Source organism: Macrobrachium rosenbergii, chromosome 1, assembly GCF_040412425.1.
Source record: "Macrobrachium rosenbergii isolate ZJJX-2024 chromosome 1, ASM4041242v1, whole genome shotgun sequence".
In the NCBI taxonomy this organism is placed as follows: domain Eukaryota; kingdom Metazoa; phylum Arthropoda; class Malacostraca; order Decapoda; family Palaemonidae; genus Macrobrachium; species Macrobrachium rosenbergii.
In genome coordinates, this window is record NC_089741.1 from 34,942,014 (window position 1) to 34,967,013 (window position 25,000).

The window sequence follows — 25,000 nt, forward strand, 5'->3', positions numbered from 1 at the left end:
GAAATCTTCTGTGAAGTTTTATATGATATGTCTCAAGTGTTTCCAAGGTTTGTTTCACATTCATTTATCTATTTTTGACCGTTGGTTGCTTTCTTCCAAGAGTCAAGAGAACCTTCGTAAGGAACCTTTAGACTGAACTTCTTTCCACTTCATATTTTTCTTTAGATGTTTGATTTTATGTAAATTCACAGCAAAACGACGGTAATAAAGTCTTCAAGCAATCTCTGCAACAATTCGAAATTGGACGCAGTTTATGCAATTAACTAGAACATATAGAGAGCTACTTAATCCATATCCCAGCCATACATATAATTTCCGAACGGTAAGTAGGAGAGATTATATATACATACATACATACATACATTATATATATATATATATATATATATATATATATATATATATATATATATATATATATATATATATATATATATATATATATATCTGCATCCTAACAAAGGCATGACACCCAAGATTTCAACACTTGGTATTACCAAAAATAGCAATGGCATAGCATCTGGGCGTACCAGCTGCCCTTGCAGTCTAGCAACAGTACCAATTATACCTCAAGGCAGAGCAGTCTAACCTTGGAAAATTAATTCTTTTACGCAAGCAACTAAATTAACAGCACTGCAAAACGGCAGAAAAAAATATTATTCCAAGAAATATACCCACCACAACACAAAATTTTGAAACATTACTGCACAGTGATTGAAATAATCATGGAACTGGAGTTATGCTACGAGAAAGTACACTGATGAACAGAATGTTCGGAACAAGTTAGTGTTATCAAAACACATTTGGCCCATCAAACCGACGACGACTATGGATGCAGAAGGGTTAAAATCTGCAGTAGCAAGACCATAATGCACCCCTACCAAAAAAAAAAAACCTACCCCAACCTAAGCTAAAGTAACTGGAGGGTCTGGGTAAATTGTGCTGAGATTCAATCACAAGTCAGTCTTCATACCGTCCAGGTATTCGAACATACTTGACCTAGGAATATAAGTGTAAATGTTATTTCTAATGTTGTGGTAACCGTTTGTGACATAAATTCTAGCCGAGAATGAAACGCATCTAGATGCCTAGCGTCATCCAATGCCATAATGTAACAAACTTGCCAACATAGTACATTTACGTACCCACCTTAAGGTCATTGAGAGCTTCTACAGCATTTCCGGTACATAAAAGTCATCTTTAAGTTATTGAATGTCTTTTTTTTTTCAGGTGGATAGAAATTATTGCGTCATTTCAAGTCAAGGATTAAATTTTCACAGGAACACAGCTGCGCCTCAGTTACTACTAGACCGGTGCTTGAATGGTCTCCCTTTCGAGAAGTAATCAGAGAAGAAGAATGCGTCGAGACCTTGGGAGTATTGCGAGAAACTTGACACCACAGTGACCTGCCTTGAATTTGGGAACTTTATGGGAACAGCTGGTTGTCAGTGTTGATGCGTAAAGGCGAGAGCGTATATTCCCCCGTGAGTGTGTTTGTTTGTGCATTAATGTGCAGTGTATTCAGAATTAATTAAATTTTTTGTAATAAGTGAGATCTCTTCTTTCTGTATTTCCCATTAACTTCTGTTACTTCTTTTTCATGAACATCATACTCTTTGGAAGCTTGAATTTCAAGTCAATGGCCCAAATGGGCTTGTTCCCTACGAATAGGGTTCATCTTCTGAATAATAATAATAATAATAATAATAATAATAATAATAATAATAATAATAATAATAATAAATACTATTAAAATACACTTGAGAGGCAGATGACGGGGGGGTCTTTCTTATAACTAAGGACGCTCATAAACGCTTCAATAATTTCTCCAAATACCAGCCTAGCCCCTCAATGCCAATCCCAAGGCCGGATAAATTATTTAGGGAGGGCTGGAGTCAGGAAGGGCATCTGTCCTTAGAACATGAGCCGACACCAATTATGAAGTGAGTCGCTCAAGACCTCGACTAAGGATTAAGATGAAGAGAGAAGAATTACTGGAAATGTCAAACGAATTAAGTGTCAAACGGGACGAGGCAGAATACAAGATTTCCAGACAATCAAAATATTAACTAGAGTTAGACTGGACCGCGAGTAATTGAGCTTTTAACACCGAAAACCAAATAAAAAAGGGGGTAATGTAGGCACAATGTTTTCATAGCAGAAGCCTGCAACGGAGAAGCACGGCCACTCCTTGCACTACCCGTTCTGCAACAAAAGCGAACCGGAGATACGATATCAGTTCGAGAAGGAAGTGGAGACCGAGACCCGTTCGCCTTGTCCGAGTAGTAATTATCCGCCAGTCACTCGTATCATACCCGTCTCATGCCACTCTTCGGGTCGGCGTCCCAAGGAAAGGCACCCACCGGTCATTGGTGAAATCGGGACGCCCGGAGAATACGGGTTGTAGCGCCTACACACGGCAGGAAGCGCTTACGCAATGCTACGGAGGAGGAGGGAGGAACAGACAAGAACGAGGAAATAAAAAAAAAGGGGGGGCTATTATCGTTAATGAGAAAAGGGTGGCTGAGCCCCTACAGTATGTGTGTGAAGGATAAGAGGTTTTTGCCTGAAGGATAAAGAAGTTGTTTGGGCAGGCCGTGGAAGGGAAATGATAAATAAAATTAATGCGATATTCAAACGCGCTCTCTCAGAAGGGCGCCCGCGCGCGCACACACACATATATATAACGTATGATGATGGGCAATTAAGATTCATATCTCTTGTTTATACTGTACATATTCCCAACGTTTCGTTAATTCTCTCGTAATTACATTTTCAAGGGCTCTAAAAAACCATAAAACTCAAATATACAATTTGTGCATACTTAAAATTATGCATTTTTTCAAAATTATATTAAAATTCACAAGCACAACTCTCAGTGTGTCCAAATATATTTGAGCTTAATGGTAACTGGGCATTGTTTTCATCTTTTACAGATCCCTTGAAAATGTAATTATGATCTCTCCGCATGACATGTCCAAACCACCGTAGTCCTCTTTTCTGGGCCTTCTCTGATGCTTCCTCTAACTTAACTGGTCCTCTGGTAAATTCATTTCTGATCCCATCCCTTCTTGGGACTCCACACATCCATCTCAGCATCCTCATCTCTGCCACATCCACTATTGGTTCTGCTGGTCCCGCGTTCGATTGTCAGGCCGGCCGATGAAGAATTAGAGGAATTTATTTCTGGTCATAGAAATTCATTTCTCGCTATAATGTGGTTCGGATTCCACAATAAGCTGTAGGTCCCGTTGCTAAGTAACCAACTGGTTCTTAGCCACGTCAAATAAATCTAATCCTTCGCGCCAACCCTGGGAGAGCTGTTAATCAGCTCAGTGGTCTGGTTAAACCAAGGTATACTTAACTTTTTTTCATCGGCCAAGTCTCAGCTCCGTAAGACTACATTTTTGCAAAGTTTTCCTTAACCTTCGTAATTAATATACAATATATATATATATATATATATATATATATATATATATATATATATATATATATATATATATATATATATATGGAGCGGATACAGAGTAGGGAGACAGGGTAGGTGTGAGAAATCCTAATCTTTCCTAGAATGCCGTGTCCTGACCTGACATAACTTCACCTCCTAAACTAACTTAGGGCGCTGTGCCCTGCCCTTACTGGACCCCCACCCTCCCCAAAGTAACACTGAATATCCCTATCTCCCTACCCTGCATACTACCCATATATATACGTGTGTATATATATATATATATATATATATATATATATATATATATATATATATATATATATATATATATATACATACATACATACAAATTCCAAAATTCTGGGATCTATCAAAGCAATCCACGACAAAGTTATCTACAGTCGAAACATCAGTAAGAGGGCGAAACAACGCATTGTTTGGAAAAGGCAGCCACACACGATTCATTAAGTCACTGATTTGCTTAGGCCAAGCAACAAAAACAGCAAAAGATCCCCAACCCCGGAAAAAAAAAAATAAACTAAAACATGAACCAATTAAAAAGAAACAGGAATCAATCTAAAAAAAGTTAAAGAGATTCCAATCTCGGAGTTAGTAGCCTGGGATGCCGAATGAGCACTTGATTGATTGATTGATTGTGTAAGCTGGCGTTAAGCAGGGGATTAATCAGAAGAAGTATCAGCAACAAAACCACAGCTAAGACTATACTAGAGATCTGAAGAGTCGAAAATTTAAGTCGTAACCAAACTTGCTCACGAATTAGGAGTGTTTGGACGAGAATCATCCAATGGAAAGATTTACCTTGCTAGACGATTTCAAATGAACTCGTATGTTTGTTTTCCTCAACTAATTAGGCTTGGAATGTCCTGAATTTTATCTGGTTCTCAAAACCTCACGAAATGACAAGCAGACTGAATTCTACTGATGTTATTTAAATACGTTACGAAAAATTCAGGTCGAGTTTCATAAATGACAATTCATCAAATGAAACAAAGGTTCCCTGAAACAAGAATTTGTCTAACCGCCTAAGAACTCGTTTGTAAATGTGGATAATTTTCCACGAGACATCGACATCCACCAATGAGTAATCACGACTGACTTCCTGTTTACCTGAAAAAGGTAAACATGAAGTAATTTTCTTTTCACGATAAGGAATTGGAAAATTATACCCTTTCACTCCTCCCCGCTGTGCAAGACACGATTTTATAATTACTAAAACCCAAATGGGTATAATGAAATGAGTAAGTTCTCTGGGTATAATGAAATGAGTAAGTTCTCACAGGCGATGTTTGCGATCAATAAATATTATTTTCTAATTAACATTTCGTCTTTATTTGATAATGCCTATGGCAAGAGACAAATGATGAAATCCCAAGGATTGAAGGCATTAATTCTAAATTAGAATCAAGAGAGAGAGAGAGAGAGAGAGAGAGAGAGAGAGAGAGAGAGAGAGAGAGAGAGAGAGAGAGAGAGAGAGAGAGAGAGACAGACAGAGAGAGAGAGATGGTGTAGATAGCAAACTTGGCGCGTCAGAAGTGAGATGGATGATTGTTGTTCTTTTAGGGAGTTGATTACTGTAGTGAGTGGGCTTCAAAATGAGCCTGTTCTTAAGCATATTTGGTGAGAAGAGTTTGCTAGGTTAGAATAATAAGTTGGTGACTGTCCTGGTAAAAATGAGGAGTGCCTGGAGGTCTACCTGATTATTACCTGGTTGAAATTAAGCATCCAGAATGATCAAGCGACAGCAATCAAGACAATTCAATTTCACAAGAAAGGAGGAGAATATTTGGAAGTTGTAGAATCCGACTTAGAGATCAAAAGATTTAAAGACGGTCAAATGGGGCAGCAAGGAGTGTGGGTAGGTAAGAGAGAGAGAGAGAGAGAGAGAGAGAGAGAGAGAGAGAGAGAGAGAGAGAGAGAGAGAGAGAGAGACTGGCTGAAGAGCAGAGATACGACAAAAGACAAGACTATGAAGAGGTACACACTGTGAAGTTGCTAGCCCCACGCCCTTTCCTTTACCATACCAAACACTAGTACATTAACAGCTCAATGGACTGGTGCCAAAGAAAATAAGTCGCGCGCTGCGCCACTCAACCAAGGCGCCCACTTGGGCTAACAGGACCTTCCAAATGTGGGCAGGGGGTTGCTGCATCCCCTAACCTGCGATGATTCTTGAAGGCAATATTTTCCTTTTTTTTATTCTCGGCAAAGTTAATAATAAATATCCTCTCTGCTCACATTCAACTGCAACATCTTCAGGATTTATTTCCTTATATCTTTTCCCATTGGCCCTCCCACCATTACAGAATTTTTTTATCGCCTTTTCTCTCTATCTTGCGCTTCCAACACCTTCACTTGTTCGCAGCAGCAGCAGCAGCTAATGTCTTGACAAGCTACTGACAGTATCCTTTTTATCGTAGCGGTACTTTTGACGAAGCCAATTTTCCACGCTGGTGTCTTCATCTCGTTATCTCCTGAAGGTGGGTGGGTGGGATGTTCCTTCTGCAGTTGATGGCGCTTTGCGTGCTTGAGGAATCTTCAACTATCCTTTTTTAGTTTACCGCCATAGAAAACTATTGCGCCGGCTTTGTCTGTCCGTCCGCACTTTATTCTGTCCGCCCTCAGATCTTAAAAACCACTGAGGCTAGATGGCTGCAAATTGGTATGTTGATCATTCACCCTCTAATCATCAAACATACCAAATTGCAGCCCTCTAGCCTTACTAGTTTTTATTTTATTTAAGGTTGAAGTTAGCCATAATACGTGGCTAAAGTTTCAAGGGCCGCGGCTCATACAACATTATACCGAGACCACCCAAAGATAGACCTATTTTCGGTGGCCTTGATTATGCTCTCTGGCGTCTATACAGAAAACTAGATTGCGCCGAAGAAACCATCTGCGCATTTTTTACTTGTTTTTTCAAGTCCTTAAAATCTCCTTCCTGAAATTTTCCTCCAGCTCAATCACTGACCTGACAGCCATTTAGGATGGCATGATCCTTGACCCATTATTATCCTGCGATAATCTTTTTCAGACTACAGTCTTTAATCTGCAATCAGCGTCAAGATAACAACCGCATTGTCGTATCGATACTGATAAGCAAAGCTGTTTACAACTTGTTTGTAGGTTAAGATAAGCGTAATCTATTCAGCGACGGCATTAATATCATAAGTCCGAGTCAAGGCGAGGTATGCTTTTATTTACTATCTGAGTACATATGCACCAAAGACTGGTTTGGAAGTGGGACAATGACAACCATTCGAGTTTCCTGTTGCTCTCTTCAGACAAACAAAAAAGGTCAGCGCCATGTCTCTACTTTAACTGCTGAATCAGAAGTGCCCCCAAGCATAAAATTCCATCACACCATCAGATTCCTATCCATACACAGAAGCTTCATCAGCAGCACATCAAACCCCTTTACACAGCCTGTGCCATTCATCCCTTATCTGCACATATTCTCTTGCTTTCAGGATATGAAGGCCCTTCGTTCTAATGCCTCTTTTTTCCATATACTCACATACATAGGGTTCTAGGACAATTGAGGAATGGACAATTGCGTCCCGGACTATTGCGCACCGGGCAATTGCGTACCCTGACATTTGCGTACCTGTATTTTTGCATCACTTTTAATATACCTTTATCTATACTGAATACCAAAGGGCATAATATATATAGTCATCGATATTCTATTATTTTATTCGCATGTTTTGTACATTTCAAAAACTTCCACTTCATTTTATACTTTTTTTAAAACATAAACATATAGTTATGTTTTATCCAAAAAGATTAAGATATACCTTTTAATGATTTAAAATAATCACTTTTAATCATCATATATCTCAAAGGTATGCATATTGTAAGCTACCCCTCGTAAGAATGACAATTTGTTTTTGGGATTACATTGATCAATCAATGACTTGAGTTGACCTTTTTATTTGTCGGATGATCGGAAACTCCCCTTTGATACTCCGTTTACTTTTTCTTTGCCATGGCTTCTTCTTTCTTTCTTTAAAGCATCAATTAATTCTCAGATGGTAGGGTGATGACATGTTATAGTACTCTGAATTGCATTATGCCACCCTTCTAAACTGTTATTGGACCTTGGCAAGTCGTTAACCGTTCGGTCATGATCATTCCATGATGCAATGGAGAACGTTGGTTGAATCCTATGTCCACGCCGGCCCCTTTCTTGCCCTGTGTGTGTAACTTCAAAGGAAGGCGTTGAATCCTGGCATTAGGTCGCCATCGTCACTTAATTCTAAGAAGCCTTCTATCACATCTGGTACTGGCAAAAATGCTAGTGCGGGGAAACATCTTCTCTTTAAAATTAAACCCCTAATCTTCGAGGTACCGTTGTCATAACCCGAGGTCGCATACCTTCTTAGAAACTGATTTTGACAAATGGAAAAGACAGGAGGTTAATTGTTGCATTAGGAAATATTTCTGCAATACTCTTCTTGACCCTAGTTCAAAATCCATTAGTGATTATGCTAACAATAATTGCGGTTTGAATTCTACAAGTACGTAAATGTCCGGGTACGCAATAGTCTGGGACGCAATTGTCCTACCACCATACATATACACATACATACATATCTATTCATATACAATATATATATATTGTATATGAATATGAATATGTATATATATATATATATATATATATATATATATATATATATATATATATATATATATATATATGTATGTATATAAATATATTCATTTGCCTAGTCAAGATATATAAACATCATTTTCACCGTTTTGACCAATTTTCCGATGCTTCAACACTTTCTGGAAAACTGTTAAAACCTAAATTTCATTTTACTGTTATAATGAACTAAGATCCTTTTTGTTGCGTTTGACATGTCACGAAGCAACGAATACCACCACTAACATTTTGTTCATTACCAACTGCCTGGTTTTCCTTCGCTCAATTCAATTACAATGTCTCAATAACTCACGCGTCGATATCGAAGATAAAACCGGTATTCGGCTCTTGATAAGTTGTTTGAATTTTAATACCTACTTTCCAGTGCACTGGCTTACAAACTGTAGGGTCAAGATGAGAAAAAGCTTGAATATATCGTTCTTCAATAATGATTTTAATTTTGATACTTTATCCAACCGCAATCAACTTAACACGTTTAGAAAGCTCCTGTCGGTAATACTCGACACTGTGTAAATTAAACACAAAAACACCTTAAGAGGCAGGTTCAAAATAACCCTATGCAAATGAGGCTTGATACAAGCCTAAAAGTTTTCATAATCTCCAGTTCGTGCAAGTTACTTTTTTTCATCAAAAAAAAAAAAAAAAAAAAAGGGGTAAACTTGATAATCAAAATGAAAGTTGAAATTACACAGATTCATAAATACCACAAATACCTACGTAGCTGAAAAGCGGAATCGTGACTTATGCACGGTGGTAAGAATTTCCAACAACACGATTCCCCCAATCCGCCTTCCGCCCCGCCCCCCGCCACCCAAAAAAAAAAAAAAAAAAAAAAAAAAAAAAACAGAAGATTCTTAAGGTTCGGCCATTACATAATCCTCGCACCGGACAGCTCACGTCGCGGCAATATGAAGACGGCCAAGAACGAAAATGAATTTGATTCCTTCCTGTCAAAGGCTTATCGGAGATAGCCCAGCAGTGACCTGTCACTAAGTACACTTCTGGCTGGCTACCTGAAGTTGAAGTGAAAGGCAAAGATGGCCGCCATAAAAAAATATATATATATATATATATATATATATATATATATATATATATATATATATATATATATATATATATATATATATATATATATATATATAATGATGGCCGTGCGGTTTAACGCACGTCACTGTAGTCCTGAGTTCTTGTCTTCCGTGGTTCGAACCCACGAGACGACGAACTTGTTATCAACTAAAAAAACTGCCCTTCGGGTAACATATATGATTTCCGAGGTAGAGCGAATTGATGTTAAAGGAAGTTTGTAGCTTAATGCTTGAGAATGAATCACAGTGATGAGATAAAATTCATTCATATATATATATATATATATATATATATATATATATATATATATATATATATATATATATATATGTGTGTGTGTGTGTGTGTGTGTGTGTGTGTGTGTGTGTGTGTGTTACAGTAAAATTGTGTAATCCAGGGATCTCGTATCTCACGAAATCCCTGAAGTTTTCAGGGAATTTGTGAAATGACCAATTCGATTAAGGACCCTTGATCCCCGGAGGCTAGCATTAAACACGCCGAAACAGTGATTCATCTACACTGTATCGCTGTGTTTAGTACTAGCCCCTGGGGGGTCAAATGTATTTCGCCGTGTTGAGTGCTAGCCCTCCGGGATCAAACGTTCCTAAAGCGAACTGGTCATTTAACAAATTCCCTAGAGATTTCGTTAAATGGTTTCGTTAAATACCCTGGTTTATATATATATATATATAATATATATATATATATATATATATATATATATATATATATATATATATATATATATATATATATATTCTTACGTGTAGCGCAGTTCTTCACGATTACGAACGGGGGAAAATATTCTTCATTTTCTATTCAACGCAATGTGAATTTTAATCCCAGATTTTTCTATATATATTTTATTAAACCTGATCCTTCGAATTCAATACAATGCAAATCCAAGTATATTTTACGTCCTTGCTTCAGACTCAACTATTATAATCTCAGTCTTCATGCAATCATGTTGTATACTGTACACAGCATACAAACTGGCATTAATATACCTTCCATTACAATGAATTCATATGCAATACATGCGTTACAAAGAAAAAATAATCATTTACTTATATCTTTATCTACTTATTTTTAACTTCTTAATTTCTTGATCATTTTCTAAAAACTGATCTATTCTTTCTGTATTTCCTTTCACTTTCTGTTACTTCTTTCAAATGAACACATAATAATAATAATAATAATATAATAATAATAATAATAATAATAATAATAATAATAATAATAATAATAATAATAATAACCTTGCAATGCAAGAAGCCTATTAACAAAATAACAAACAATTTTATTGATAAATACGTAAAATTATATTTTAAATAATGAAAATTTCGTAAATATGTCTGGAACATAATACAATAAGGGAAGCGGCCTTAAGGTATATCCTTCTAAAAAATAAAAAAAAATAAAAATGTGACAGAATCCAAAATTAAATTTGCTGGCTAACCCCATGAATAAATTTTCGTTGCCAAGAAATCTGAAAATAAGTTTTATGATCAACTACAAATAGTTTTGGATGCGAGGGATAAGATACACGTTCATATTCTATACAATTCTCCACAGGAAGCTTTCAAGGTAGAGAGAGAGAGAGAGAGAGAGAGAGAGAGAGAGAGAGAGAGAGAGAGAGAGAGAGAGAGAGAGAGAGAGAGAGAGAGAATTGTTTTTGAGGCTTTTATTTCCATCAGCAAATTCCCGTTGATTTTACACGCTGGGAAATCACTCTCTAATCCCGGATTTGTCACGGATAAATGCACTGACAGTTTTCTATTAATCCACCTTCACGAAAATATCCTACACTTTTCGAGGAACTAACGGCTGATCGCCAAATATATATATATATTTTTTTTCTCGAATTATTGAAAAAGAATTGCGGTTTGCACAGAGTTAATTTTCCTCAGATGGCAACAGTCATTAATCATATTCACTGACAATAAAACGGGTAAAAGACGTAAAATAAGAAATTCAATCACACTGACCTAGTACACCAACTTTCTAGCAAACAACGAGCATCTTCTAATCGTTAAGTTCACTTTTTTTTTTTTTTTTTGTGGCGGGGGGGAGGACATAGCTTCAACCCCTCCCGCCCCCCTTCGACACATGACCTTGCTGAAAATAACAGTGTCCTTTTAGAGGCCGTTTGGTAATACGCTAATTGGCAACTCTCTGATGATGGGTTGCCGCCAGACACCAGGGGAAACCCTGCACTTGAGGAGCATAATGATTGTGATTGCCAGGAGGAGGGAATCTAAGCAAGTCCTAGGCAAGACACAAATAACATCGCAGAAAAAAATAAAAAAGATGCGACACGCCCACAGGCAGAAAGGGGGGGGGGTCAATAAAATCAAGTAGTGGTAAGTCAGGTATTTCTAAGGAAAAGAAACGAGAAAATAATTTAAGGATAACATAAAAATAATTAACATGCAGATACAGGAAATAGGAAAAGAATATGGAGGTGTGGTGATAATAAAAAATCGAGTCGTTTGGTTATGCAAGCCGTGCATGACAATTGTGTCCCCAATCAGTGGCCCGTCCTTAATCTTTTTTTGGAAAATGTGAATTTCAAATTCTGATTTATGAACACTGGTTTATAAGGCGCGACCACACGTTCATGTTCAATGAAGTCTGAAGACATACGTCCTGTTTAGGAACTATTTACAACAGAAATTCTGAAAAATTTAGCCTCTGTCACACTTTCCCCTTGAATGATGAAGGCCACATGCTTAACTGAAAGGTGATTGAGTCCGGCGGTCTCTGTAGCAATCTGCTTTCAGGATTACCAGAAACAAGACGATCTCTACTGTAATCTGCTTCCAGGATTTTAACAAACAAGACGAGCTCTGTTGCAACTGCTTTCAGGATTACCAGAAACAAAACGACCTCTACTGCAATTTGCTTCCAGAATTACAAAAAACAAGACGATCTCTTGCAATTTGCTTTCAGGATTACCGGAAACAATACGACCTCTACTGTAATCTGTTTCCAGGATTTTAACAACCAAGACGACTTAGCGTGCAAACTGCTTTCAGGGTTTCCAGAAACGAGACGACTTCTTCTGCTATTTGCTTCCAGGATTAAAAAAGACGATCTCTGTTGCAACCTGCTTTCAGGATTTCCAGAAACAAGACGACCTCTACTGTAATCTGCTTCCAGGATTTTAACTAACAAGACGATCTAGCGTGCAATCTGCTGTCAGGATTACCAGAAACAAGACGACCTCTACTGCAATCTGCTTCCAGGATTTTAACAAACAAGACGATCTAGCGTGCAAACTGCTTTTAGGATTTCCAGAAGCAATGCAATCTCTGTTGAAAAGTGCTCCCTAAATTTTCTGAAACAAGACAATCTCTGTTCCAAACTGCTCCAGGATTTTCAGCCACTACATGACCTCCGTTGTAACTGCTTGCAGGATTTTCCAGAAACGCCCCCCTCTGCTGCAATTTGCTTCCAAGGTTTTACAGGGATGACGCAGTCTCTAGCACCACCTACTTCCAAAATCTCCCAGACCCGGACACTAATCTTTCTTGCAGCCTGCTGCTGAATTTTACCCATAAAGAACGCCACCTCTGGTGCAACCTACCGCTAAGACTTTCAGGAAATAAAGACATCTCTGATGTATGTCCTCACAGGATTCTCTGGAGACGCAGCCTTCTAGGATTCCCCCGAAGCGACGCGATCTCTGTCGCCCAGTGTATCCATAAGATTTTCGTTCCGGAACTCTACCGCGGGGTCGCAATAAAGGCGGGGAGGATGGAAGCCAATTCTCTGGGCGAACCTTGCGCCTGAGAAAGCAGGAGGCAGCAGCTGAAGAAGAAGGCGTGTGATGACGAGACAGCCAAGAGGTCGAGCGGGTTGTTTGTAAGATGCTCACAGAATTACCTCCTTCTTCATGAACCTCCCCTCCCAGTCCCATCTGCCCCTCCCTGATTTCCTCCTTCAGAAGAAGCAGCGGCCCCTCCCTTCCCATCTCACCCCACCCCCTCTCACACCATCTCCACCCTGAGGAGGCTAACCCTAACCTAACTCGCCCAGCACAGTCGTGCACTCGTGAAAAGGCGTTCCTTATCTTTTTCCTTTCGTTATCAGAGATTTATTATTCTTTGTTTTCTGCGAAGGAGGGACGAAAGGGGAGGAGCAGTAGGGCCAGCCAGGGACTCAAGGAGAGCCAAGAAGGCTGCTGCTCAGTTTCGCGGGGTTTTCACAAAAGGAAACCGAGGTTAAGTGTTTGGGTGAAGGTCGGAAGGATACCCCAACCCCCCTCCCGTGAAAGAACAGTTAAGTCTCCCAGCCAAAGAATAAAAACAAAGAAAACGGGCGTCTTAGATCATTACCTAACATCATTAAGTGCCATTTACGGGTGGGAGAGGGGTTCGGTTTGATTCTAAGCAAAAAAAATACTCTTGTAAAACGTACATACGTTATTACGAACAAAGGTGAAAAAGTCATGAGGGGGGGATTTAGTAATCACATCCCGCTAAGGATTAAAAAAGGAAAAACAAAATATGGAAGTGAATGGAATCATTATATTTTTGTAGTGTAGATGCAATTCAATAAAATTCAGTTAAGGATAATAACAATAATAAGACAGAGTTGAGATAAAGTCTTTCAGAAATGTAAAAGAATAAATTGGTCAATGTAATGCACATATTACTGTGAATAAGAAAAAAAAGGGACATTTACAAAAGAAGATATTAAGATAATGGTGAAAAAAGCGAGATGATTGCACCCCACTAATTGCTGCATAATCCCCAGTACTAAGAGGGGAAACGTTTTCATCTCCGCGCAAATAAACGTCGAATGGGAAGAGTTACGACGCTTCAAAGGAACGTTTATCGGCAGCACAAAGCAGTAAAACCGCCAGTAATCTGCTCCTTTGGCAAAATGTTTCTCCCACTCTTTTTCTGCTGATTCCTCCGAACTGCGAATAATGGGAATTCACAGAAAACCAGAGAAAAATCGAAGTGAATTCCCTATATTTGAGACTTTTTTTTTAATCTTGCTTTCTCATTTCTCTCTGCGATCGTAAAAACAGTGTGCATTTTGCAATTCCTCAAATAAAATGCCCATATAAAATCTATTCTCAACATGCAACAGTGGGATAAATTATTCGTCAAAATAACATTTCACTCCTGCGCAGGAGATTGAGAAATTAGAAACCCGCCTGGCACGTTCACTAATGATCAATCATGCTACAAAAGATTTTAGGAAAACATCGAAACCTTAAAGACATGTTAACGAAAATCGCTAGATTATATTCTCTGATCTTCCCTAAAAATATTATAAAAATTCTCAATTCTACATCTCTGAAGCATAGAAGTTTTAGAGAACAAGGCTTATCTAAGTCTACGGGAAATGAACATCACGTTTAGACTTACCGTCGTCCACTCCGTGGCTAGTCTCTCTAACCACTGTCTCCTATGCATGTTCGGTCCGAGCTTCCGGGTGGTACTTAACGTCCCCAGTGCCGGGTGCCTGACATCTCCACTAACTTACAGTACCGTCAATGAGTTGGTGAATGCCCTGAAACGAGAGAAAAGAAATGTTTTCATTTATTAGGAATTTGGTTTTGTTCTTTATTGTTTCTTAATTTATCAAAAGAAAAAAAGATAAACTAATAAACGGAAAGACTGTCTGAAGAAAGACATACCTAAGGATAACATCTATTAAAGATGTTAAAAGTAAATATAAACTTGACAAGGAGATGGTAAACAAGAGGAGAGGAATAAAACATTTCTACCCCAAACGGCCAGTGGAGAGAATAAAATCTAAAATTTAGGTTAAAGGCCAAAAGCTGGGACGTATGAGGTCGTTCAGCGCTGAAACAGGAATTGAAAGTAAAAAGGTTTGAAAGGCGTAACAGGAGGAAAACCTCAAAGCAGTTGCGCAATGAATCAACTGCTAGGAGAGGATTGAGGAAAGTAAGATATGGAAGATAGGGTATGAATGGAGGTGGAGTAAAAGGAATGAGAGGGGTAGAAGCTTGGGGCCTAAAGAAGGGCCTACAGTGCGCCAAGTGAAGTGCACTAACGGCACTGACCCCCGACCCCAAAAGGCCAACAATGCATTGGGCACAAAACTCGATGGAAATACATTAAGGCCAAGTGAAAAAATCTTTGGGATCAATCTCTGTACCGTGACATCGATAAGGACTTGCCTCGTCCGGCAGGAGAATCGTGCAAATAGACCCTTGTCTTCGGGAATAAAGGGAAGACCGGCGTAGATTAATGGCTTTTTGATAATGCATGGAAAAGGATTGTCCTGAGAGAGAGAGAGATAAAAGGACGAAAGTGAAATTCTCCACTGATGGAAATCCCCAAGGAAAGGGCATTTTTTTTCTAATTTTAGTTTTCTGTAAAAGAAAATTTTTCTGCCCGCCGTTTTTCTGTCCGCCCTCAGATCTTAAAAACTACAGAGTCCAGAGGGCTGCAAATTGGTATGTTGATCATCCACCTTCCAATCATCAAACACACCAAATTGCAGCCCACTAGCCTCACTAGCTTTTATTTTATTTAAGGTTAAATCTAACCATAATCGTGCTTCTGGCAACGATATAGGAAAGGCCACCACCAGGCCGTGGTTAAAGTTCCATGGGCCCCGGCTCATACAGCATTGTACCGAGATCACCGAAAGATAGATCTATTTTTGGTGGCCTTGATTAAACGTTGTAGCGGCTAGCGGCTGTACAGAAAACTCGATTGTACCGAGGAAACTTCGGCGCATTTTTTACTTATCTAGTTTACACTTTTGTTTTGCTGTAGGGATGCACGATTTCCCGTGATTGAATGTGATAGTTTTTGTTAATTGCACGTAACAATGGCAATGCTATTTTATTTACAGAAATCCCTTGATAAGAAGATTAACAGGATATTTTCTCTGCTAATGACGTACTATAATTCTCTTTTCAATGTAAATGAAGAATTTTCTTTGTTAATTACATATCAAAACCTGTACTCAGACTGGTAATAACTTAACTGCTATTTTATCATAAAGTTGCCCAATGGAAATAAGCCGTAATGAACCATATACACTTTCAGATCATTCTTAATACCTTGATGAAAAAAGTAAGATATTTGTCTTCGTTAATTACACAACACAATTCTAGTCCAAACCTATCAATACCCAGAATGTTTTCAACTTTGACGCGCTCGTAAATCACACAGCTGTCAAACCATCATAAACCCGTGAGGGAATAAATCTTAGAGATAAAATAGAATTTTGCAGAAAAACAAAATTTCCACTTAACTCAAGGATAACGAGAACTTTCTTTCACGATCTCTCATATATAAAAATTATTGAAAGCGATTATAAATTTTCCGGACAGATGACAATCATTAGCCACGTTGTTGGCACTCTTACTTACATCAATTTGTCCTCATCTCATTAAGGATTTCCAACAAATCTCCTAAAATGGCCAACCAGTCTTTCCAACACTACTGTGGAAAGTTGCTGAAATTCCAGTACCTCTTTCCAGCAGGGTCTGGGATGCGAGAGACTTCCAATACCTCTTTCCAGCAAGGTCTGGGAAGTGAGAGATTTCCATACCTCTTTCCAGCAGGGTCTGGAAAGCGAGAGGTTTCCATACCTCTTTCCAGCAGGGTCTGGCAAGCGAGAGATTTCCATACATCTTTCCAGCAGGGTCTGGCAAGCGAGAGATTTCCATACCTCTTTCCAGCAGGGTCTGGCAAGCGAGAGATTTTCAGTGCCTCTTTCCAGCAGGGTCTGCCAAGCGAGAGATTTCCATACCTCTTTCCAGCAGGGTCTGGCAAGCGAGAGGTTTCCATACCTCTTTCCAGCAGGGTCTGGGAAGCGAGAGATTTCCATACATCTTTCCAGCATGGTCTGGCAAGCGAGAGATTTCCAGACCTCTTTCCAGCAGGGTCTGGGAAGCGAAAGATTTCCAGCACCTCTTTCCAGCAGGGTCTGGGAAGCGAGAGATTTCCATACCTCTTTCCAGCAGGGTCTGGGAAGTGAGAGATTTCCATACCTCTTTCCAGTAGGGTCTGGCAAGCGAGAGATTTCCATACCTCTTTCCAGCAGGGTCTGGCAAGCGAGAGATTTCCAGTACCTCTTCCTAGCAGGGTCTGGCAAGCGAAAGATTTCCAGTACCTCTTTCCAGCAGGGTATGAGAAGCGAAAGATTTCCAATACCTCTTTCCAGCAGGGTCTGGGATGCGAGAGATTTCCAGTACCCTCTTTCCAGCGGGGTCTTGGAAGCGAGAGATTTCCAATAACTCTTTCCAGCAGGGTCTGGGAAGCGAAAGATTTCCAGTACCTCTTTCCAGCAGGGTATGGGAGGCGAAAGATTTCCAGTACCTCTTTCCAGCAGGGTATGGGAAGCGAAAGATTTCCAATACCTCTTTCCAGCAGGGTCTGGGATGCGAGAGATTTCCGGTACCCTCTTTCCAGCAGGGTCTGGGAAGAGAGAGATTTCCAATAACTCTTTCCAGCAGGGTCTGGGAAGCGAAAGATTTCCAGTACCTCTTTCCAGCAGGGTATGGGAAGCGAAAGATTTCCAATACCTCTTTCCAGTAGGGTCTGGGAAGCGAGAGATTTCCAGTACCTCTTTCCAGCAGGGTATGGGAGGCGAAAGATTTCCAGTACCTCTTTCCAGCAGGGTCTGGGAAGCGAAAGATTTCCAATGCCTCTTTCCAGTAGGGTCTGGGAAGCAAGAGATTTCCAGTAACTCTTTCCAGCAGGGTCTGATAAGCGAAAGATTTCCAGTACCTCTTTCCAGCAGGGTATGGCAAGCGAGAGATTTCCAATACCACTTTCCAGCAGGGTCTGGGGAGCGAAAGATTTCCAATACCTCTTTCCAGCAGGGTCTGGGAAGCGAGATATTTAAACCACTCACTTAAATCTAACGAAAATTATTTTATATGAATCCAACGGCGTTGATTCCTATTTCAAGAGACCTTTTGACATTTATCGCCTTTTTTTTTTGCTTATCTTTATTGATTTCCACATCTTTACCGAGAAGAAGCGTGATCGATACTGTAAGAAGTGACCACGGAATGGTGATGGAAAGCAATCAATCGACCTTGGTTACTCTGTTTGAAGAAAATAAGAAAATATATAAATGTCCTGAGAGAGAGAGAGAGAGAGAGAGAGAGAGAGAGAGAGAGAGAGAGAGAGAGAGAGAGAGAGGGGGAAGGTGATTAATGGTTTTGATTACTAGTTGACGAACATTTTTGATGTGATACTTTCCTATACCTTGCCTGTCCTAACCAGGTTTTGGGGTCGAGAGCTGTTTTCCAAACTCACGAACATGCAACCAAATGTACAGAGAGAGAGAGAGAGAGAGAGAGAGAGAGAGAGAGAGAGAGAGAGAGACAGAGAGAGAGATCAGAGAGAGAGGAGCAACGAAGGGAGCAAAATGCAGGCTTAAAAGAAATAAATTTCTAAAATTCAAATTTTGGAAAATGTTTCGAGTTTTTACTTGTACGAAAATCCAGTAGCGGACAACAGTGTTTCAGGTCTTTGTTTTTCTTTTTTTTTTTGCGAAAATATACAAATCACATTACTGGGAGAATATTCTGAATCTTTATTCTGTTCTTCAATAAATTGTTTAAATATTATATATATATATATATATATATATATATATATATATATATATATATATATATATATATATATATATATATATATATATATATATATATATATATATCTTTAAACAATTGATTGAAGAATATAATAAAAGAGTCAGTTGTAAAATATTTTATTCCTACGAATAACCACACATTCCCACCGAGTGTATGATTCAGTATATATATATATATATATATATATATATATATATATATATATATATATATATATATATATATATATATATATATAGTCTTATATACTCTGTAAAAGCCTGGACAAGGAAAACAGCATTTATGAGCATCTTATTACAAGAGCCAAAGAACGACATGAAGATGCTACAAATTCTTTTATTTTTGCATACAACGTCCACCTCTTTGTCTTACGCGTTTACTGCCGTGTATCTAAAAGATGGAGAGAATACCACAGAATAACCTCTGATCTCTATGGGCTAAAGACGTGGGCGAACGCCGAGTCCATATTACAAAATATCCTTCGAAGTGTCCCTTTGCATAGTAAAAAGATAGCTCGCATTCCTGGAAGACACGCTTGAAGAACTGGTGTCTACCTCCGAGTGAGGTTCCTTGGTTCCTCCTCACGTGGAGTTGACTGTGGCCGGAGATTTTATTATTGGGTTTCTGGAATGTGAAAGGCTTTATAAGGGTGCCGTCTGCATTGGATGGGAAGCACCGACGAGCAAAAATAGATGAATCAAAGTGAATCAAAGTTTAAAGTCAGGACACTCGGTGTAATCAGCATTTTTCATAGGGCACACCAGAAACTTTTTCTTATAAGTTTGTCTGATGCCAATGACCAGCCTCGCCAGAGCTCATGACCCTTTTCGGGTCAGTAATTGGATGTGTGACCATCACGAACAGGAAAGGCTCTTTTAGCACACAAACTCATCGATGTGAATGATGCAGAGGGCTACAGTCTAGCAATCTAATCGCATTAATACCTGTCGAAAACAGGGGTGGTTAGTATCTTCTGGTGCTGTCGAATCGAATAAGAGGAATGGGTACACAAACACATATATATACATATTTATACATTATATATATAACATACATACATACACACACACATTTATACTTCTGTATCAAGACTTTCGTCTTTTATTATTGTCACCGTCGGATACCGAGCCGTTTTGAGAATACAATGTACGACGGAAGGCAAAATTAAGTCACAGATCTTGGCTTTGGTAGCTGCACATTCCACAAAGTCGGTCTTGCTTCGAAGAATGAGCCGTGCATGCCCAAGTAGCTTGTTAACTTGTTTTCATTGTTGTCTGTGACCTCGTACTGCTTTCTTTTGTGACCTCGTACTGCTTTCTTTTGTGACCTCGTACTGCTTTTTGTGACCTCGTACTGCTTTCTTTTGTGACCTCGTACTGCTTTCTTTTGTGACCTCGTACTGCTTTTTTTGTGACCTCGTACTGCTTTCTTTTGTGACCTCGTACTGTTTTCTTTTGTACGTCGTAATCTTAAAAGCTGTTCAGTGTCCTGAAGATGACTTTATCATAAAAGGGGAAAGTTGGGATATCTCCTCTCATCTTCGCTTGAGAATTTCTTGTATTATTCATTCACGGGGGCACGGTGGAATTACAAGAATATATTATGTATATTTATACCCTGTTTATATATGTGTATATATATATATATATATATATATATATATATATATATATATATATATATATATATATATATATATATATATATATATATATATTACCTGGGTCTAAGCGATGTCAGGCAGGGCAGTCGATCGAGGCTACGGCCTACCCCAACGCCAAATCAAAGTCCTTCAAAGAAGGCATCGTGCTTACCCCATATGAAAAATGGGAAAAAGCACGTTAAACGAAGAAGAAGATATATATATATATATATATATATATATATATATATAATATATATATATATATATATATATTATATATATATATATATATATATATATATATATATATATTATATAGTTGTAGTTGCATATGTACGTTCGTATAAGTATATACGAGTATATAGTATAAAGTCATACACCTAAAAACAAATTATTAAATTCATCATAATTCGTAACCAAAAATCAGAAGAGTCAAGTAAGATCAAAGGCCACAATTTGAGAGAATGAGTTACTAAAATGCCTTGACCGACTAATTACCCAAAGTGAAATACTGCTCTTTGTCACTGCATCTCAAAAGTAAAAGCATTTGCAGCGCTCAGCCAAACGGACTCTCGCAATTTGCGGAGCGTGAGGAACTGGTCAGTTTTCATGATTAATGTTAAGGTTCGCCGAATCCTTGGGTCGACTAGGTGAGAGCGGAGTCTACAGGAACCTTTTTAATTACATCTAATTTCATTAATCTCTTCTTACGGTATTCTAATTCGCTCGTCTGTCTTTATCTTGCCTACATTATTCTCTCTCTCTATTGATTTCTTGATCTTATTTTAATTTTATCCGCAGACAAGCTGAATTCAGTTTCGAAAAGGAAGGGAGGAGTATAAAATTTAGGCCAAAGGCCAAGCGTTGGGACCTACGAGGTCATTCACCGCTGAAAGGTGAAAACGAGAGTAAACAGGTTTGAAAGGTGTAACAGGAGGAAAAGCTAGCAGTTGCACTGTGAATGAATTGTTAGGCGAGGGTTAAGGAGTGTAAGATGGAAGAAAGAGATTATGAACGGAGGTGCAGTAAAAGGAATGAAAGGGGTTGCAGCTAGGGGCCGAAGGAACGCCGTAAAAAAAAAACCTTAAGTACTCAAGGCCAGTTCCGAAAAGATTAGATCAATTTTTCCCAGTTTCCTTTCGTCTTCCATTACAGGGATAAAGGCTTCTTTCACTTTCCCATTTAATTTTTGTTTCTGTTTTGTTTTGCATCGTTCACTTTCCTTTCTCTCTGCCCCTCGCGCGTTCCCTCACGTAACCTTTGAATCAAATGACACCCGAGTGCAAACGTGACTATCTTCCGAGAAAAACGGTGTTCGCAGGTCAACAGTCGAGCTAAGGTTCAGTCACAGCGACTTTCAAACGACTTTGCGCCTTGTAATATACATTGTGTTTATGTGTATATAAATAATTATATATATATATATATATATAATATATATATATATATATATATATATATATATATATATATATATATATATATATATAATATAGATATATAGGTATTATAAGGCAGCAAAAAACAGAAATCTAATTACGACTGACGAGAAATCCCAATAATGGGCTCGGTAGCGAAATGACCCAGTTTGTAAACAATGTTTTCTTCCCTCTAATAAACAATGTTTTCCTCCATCTGATGACAATGTTTTCCTCCATCTGATAACAATGTTTTCCTCCGTCTGACAACAATGTTTTCCTCCTGATAATGTTTTCCCCATCTGATAACAATGTTTTCCTCCCACTGATAATGTTTTCCTCCATCTGATAATGCTTTCCTCCGTCTGATAATGTTTTCCTACATCTGAAACAATGTTTCCCTCCCACTGGTAGCAATGTTTTCCTCCATCCGATAACAATGTTTTCTTCCATCCGATAACAATGTTTTCCTCCATCCGATAACAATGTTTTTCTCCATCTGATAACAGTGTTTTCCTCCTATTGATAACAATGTTTCCTCCCACTGATAACAATGCTTTCCTCCTTCTGATAATGTTTTCCTCCCATTGATAACAATGTTTTCCCCCTACTGATAACAATGCTTTCCTCCGTCTAATAATGTTTTCCTCCATCTGATAAATGTTTTCCTCCCTCTGATATCAGAGTTGATATTGGTTCATCCTGAAGGCACTCAAAAATGTTGCAGGGCAACTAGGCAATTATCACAAGCAAAGTCGCCATCACTTTCCAAACGGTCCATGAATAAAGAAATATCAGATTTCATGATGATCGCAGGTAGCTGCCACGGAACCCGGAAGTCAAATGGCGATAATTATTCAAATTTAACAGCATGATAAAGCCAACAGACACACAAATAACGAACGAATAAAACAGAAACGAAAACAGCTAAAAAAAAGTCTCAATCGGTAATTAGGACCCAGGGACTGGCAGCGCATCTCGACAATTACTTTGATTGCCTTAACAACCAATGAGACACGCATTAAATGCAGCCGCCTCATCTTTTTATGCACAAAACCAACTGCTTTTTCTGGGCAATTATGTTCGTAGTCTGTCTCTTGCAATAAAAGGCTTTTTCCTTTTTTTATCTCCAGACGTTGCCTTACTGTGAAGGCTGGGAATATCTTTAATTTTTTCTTTTACTTTCGACGCTTATTTTGTCAGTTAAACGAAAAATATTGTGCATTCATATCAAACCGAGGCTTTCTTGACAATCAAACGCAATATTCATTCAACTCCTGACATTTTGTGTGCGTAAATTAAAAATGTTAATGTACTACAACTATTACAGACTCTCTTTTTTTTTTTTTTAACCAGTTCCTCATATATAATAAAATTTACCTCCCGACAAGCGGGTATGTACCTTGTATCCTTTGAAGGATATCCACACACTCCTTGCACAGGGTACAACTAACTCGTTCCTCGAGAGGAATAAACCTAATCCAAGACCACCAGTCTGATTCATTCGAATTAGTCAGACATCACGACCATGACTGGTGCGAGAGAGACTCCCTTAATGAGAAGATACCCTCCCAAACGGGTATTCGTGCACCTGAGAGAGATTTGTACAGGACTCACTCGAGATACTGCGACGGGAATGAGCGACACGTCGTAGGGGGGGAAAGTGACGCTAACGCGAACGGCAAAGCATCTCAGAGAAAATATGTTGACGGCGTCGTAGGAAAGCGCGACTGGTCTCGGAGAGCTATAAAAACAACAGATTTGATAAGCGCACGAGGCGCAGATAGTATGAATTGCTTTTGTGTGTCCCATTCTGATTGCATGCATAATTCTCTCTCTCTCTCTCTCTCTCTCTCTCTCTCTCTCTCTCTTTCTCATTTTTGTGAGTCCCATTCTGGTTACATGCATAATTTCTCTCTTGTTTTTGTGTCCCATTCTGGTCGCATGCATAATCTCTCTCTCTCTCTCTCTCTCTCTCTCTCTCTCTCTCTCTCTCTCTCTCTCTCTCTCTCTCTCGCTTTTGTGTCCCATTCTGGTTGCATACATAATTCTCTCTCTCTCTCTCTCTCTCCCTCTCTCTCTCTCTCTCTCTCTCGTTTTTGTGTGTCCCGTTCTGGTTGCATGCATAATTTCTCTCTCTCTCTCTCTCTCTCTCTCTCTCTCTCTCTCTCTCTCTCTCTCTCTCTAAGCTGCTGAAATGAGGAAGCGCTTCAGCAATCACTGAAATTACTGGCGATCAAGGTAACGACTTGGGAACCGAAAGCTGATTAATCATTTTTTTGTGTGTTTAGAATTAATAGCCCTCCTGGAAGAGGCAATTTCAATCACACAATATTATTGCAAAAATTGCGATGTTAATACTTGTGTGTGTGCATACGTATACGAAATGCACTGGCCATATTCATGCCTGTGCATATGCGTTTTTATGTTAATGGAATGGAATATGAAATTTAGACCAAAAAATTTGAGGGTAAAATAGTTTTATAAAATAATCGTTAGGAAAGGGTGGAAGAGTAAGATGGAAGAAAGGATTTGAACAGAGGTGCAGTGAAAGAAATGGATGGAGTTGCAGCTACGGGCCGAGGGTATGCTGCAAAGAACCTTAAGTAATGCCTACAGTCCACCTCGTGAGGTGCAGACGGCAATACCTCCATACCGGAATTTTTATACTAAATCATTCCCCGAAGTCGGTACGCGACAAAAACAATACAAAAACGAAAAACGAGAATAGGTTATGTTTGCTATTCCCTTTACGTATTTCCTTCTTACAACCCCTTTTTCCTTTTGACACATCCTTTTCTCCTTTTAACATTTCCTTTTATCGTCCATTACCTTCTATTGTCAAACGCAGGAGCTATACTTCTCGATAACCGGACATCGACGGGCTAGCGTGAAATTGCTTTGACATATCGAGATATATTTCCCTAACACTCCTCCATACGGAACTGCGATGGAAAATGAAAACATCTGTAAACTACATTTGGAACGTGTCGTCCAGTGTTGCAAAAAAAAAAAAAAAGGACAAATTCTGTCTGAAATTTTATCGAGAAAAATATGAAAATATAATCGACACTTCTTTGGGATTATTATT

At 38.8% G+C, this 25,000-nt stretch overlaps 1 long non-coding RNA gene across 1 annotated transcript in view; it reads right to left on the reverse strand.

Moving 5' to 3' along the window:
* The window catches only part of LOC136849233 (uncharacterized), a 192,967-nt gene that overhangs the window by 47,174 nt on the left and 120,793 nt on the right, over positions 1-25,000 (reverse strand). Inside the window, exon 3 of the long non-coding RNA XR_010856279.1 lies at positions 14,618-14,762. This is a non-coding gene — a long non-coding RNA (uncharacterized lncRNA). The remainder of the gene's footprint in view (positions 1-14,617; positions 14,763-25,000) is intronic.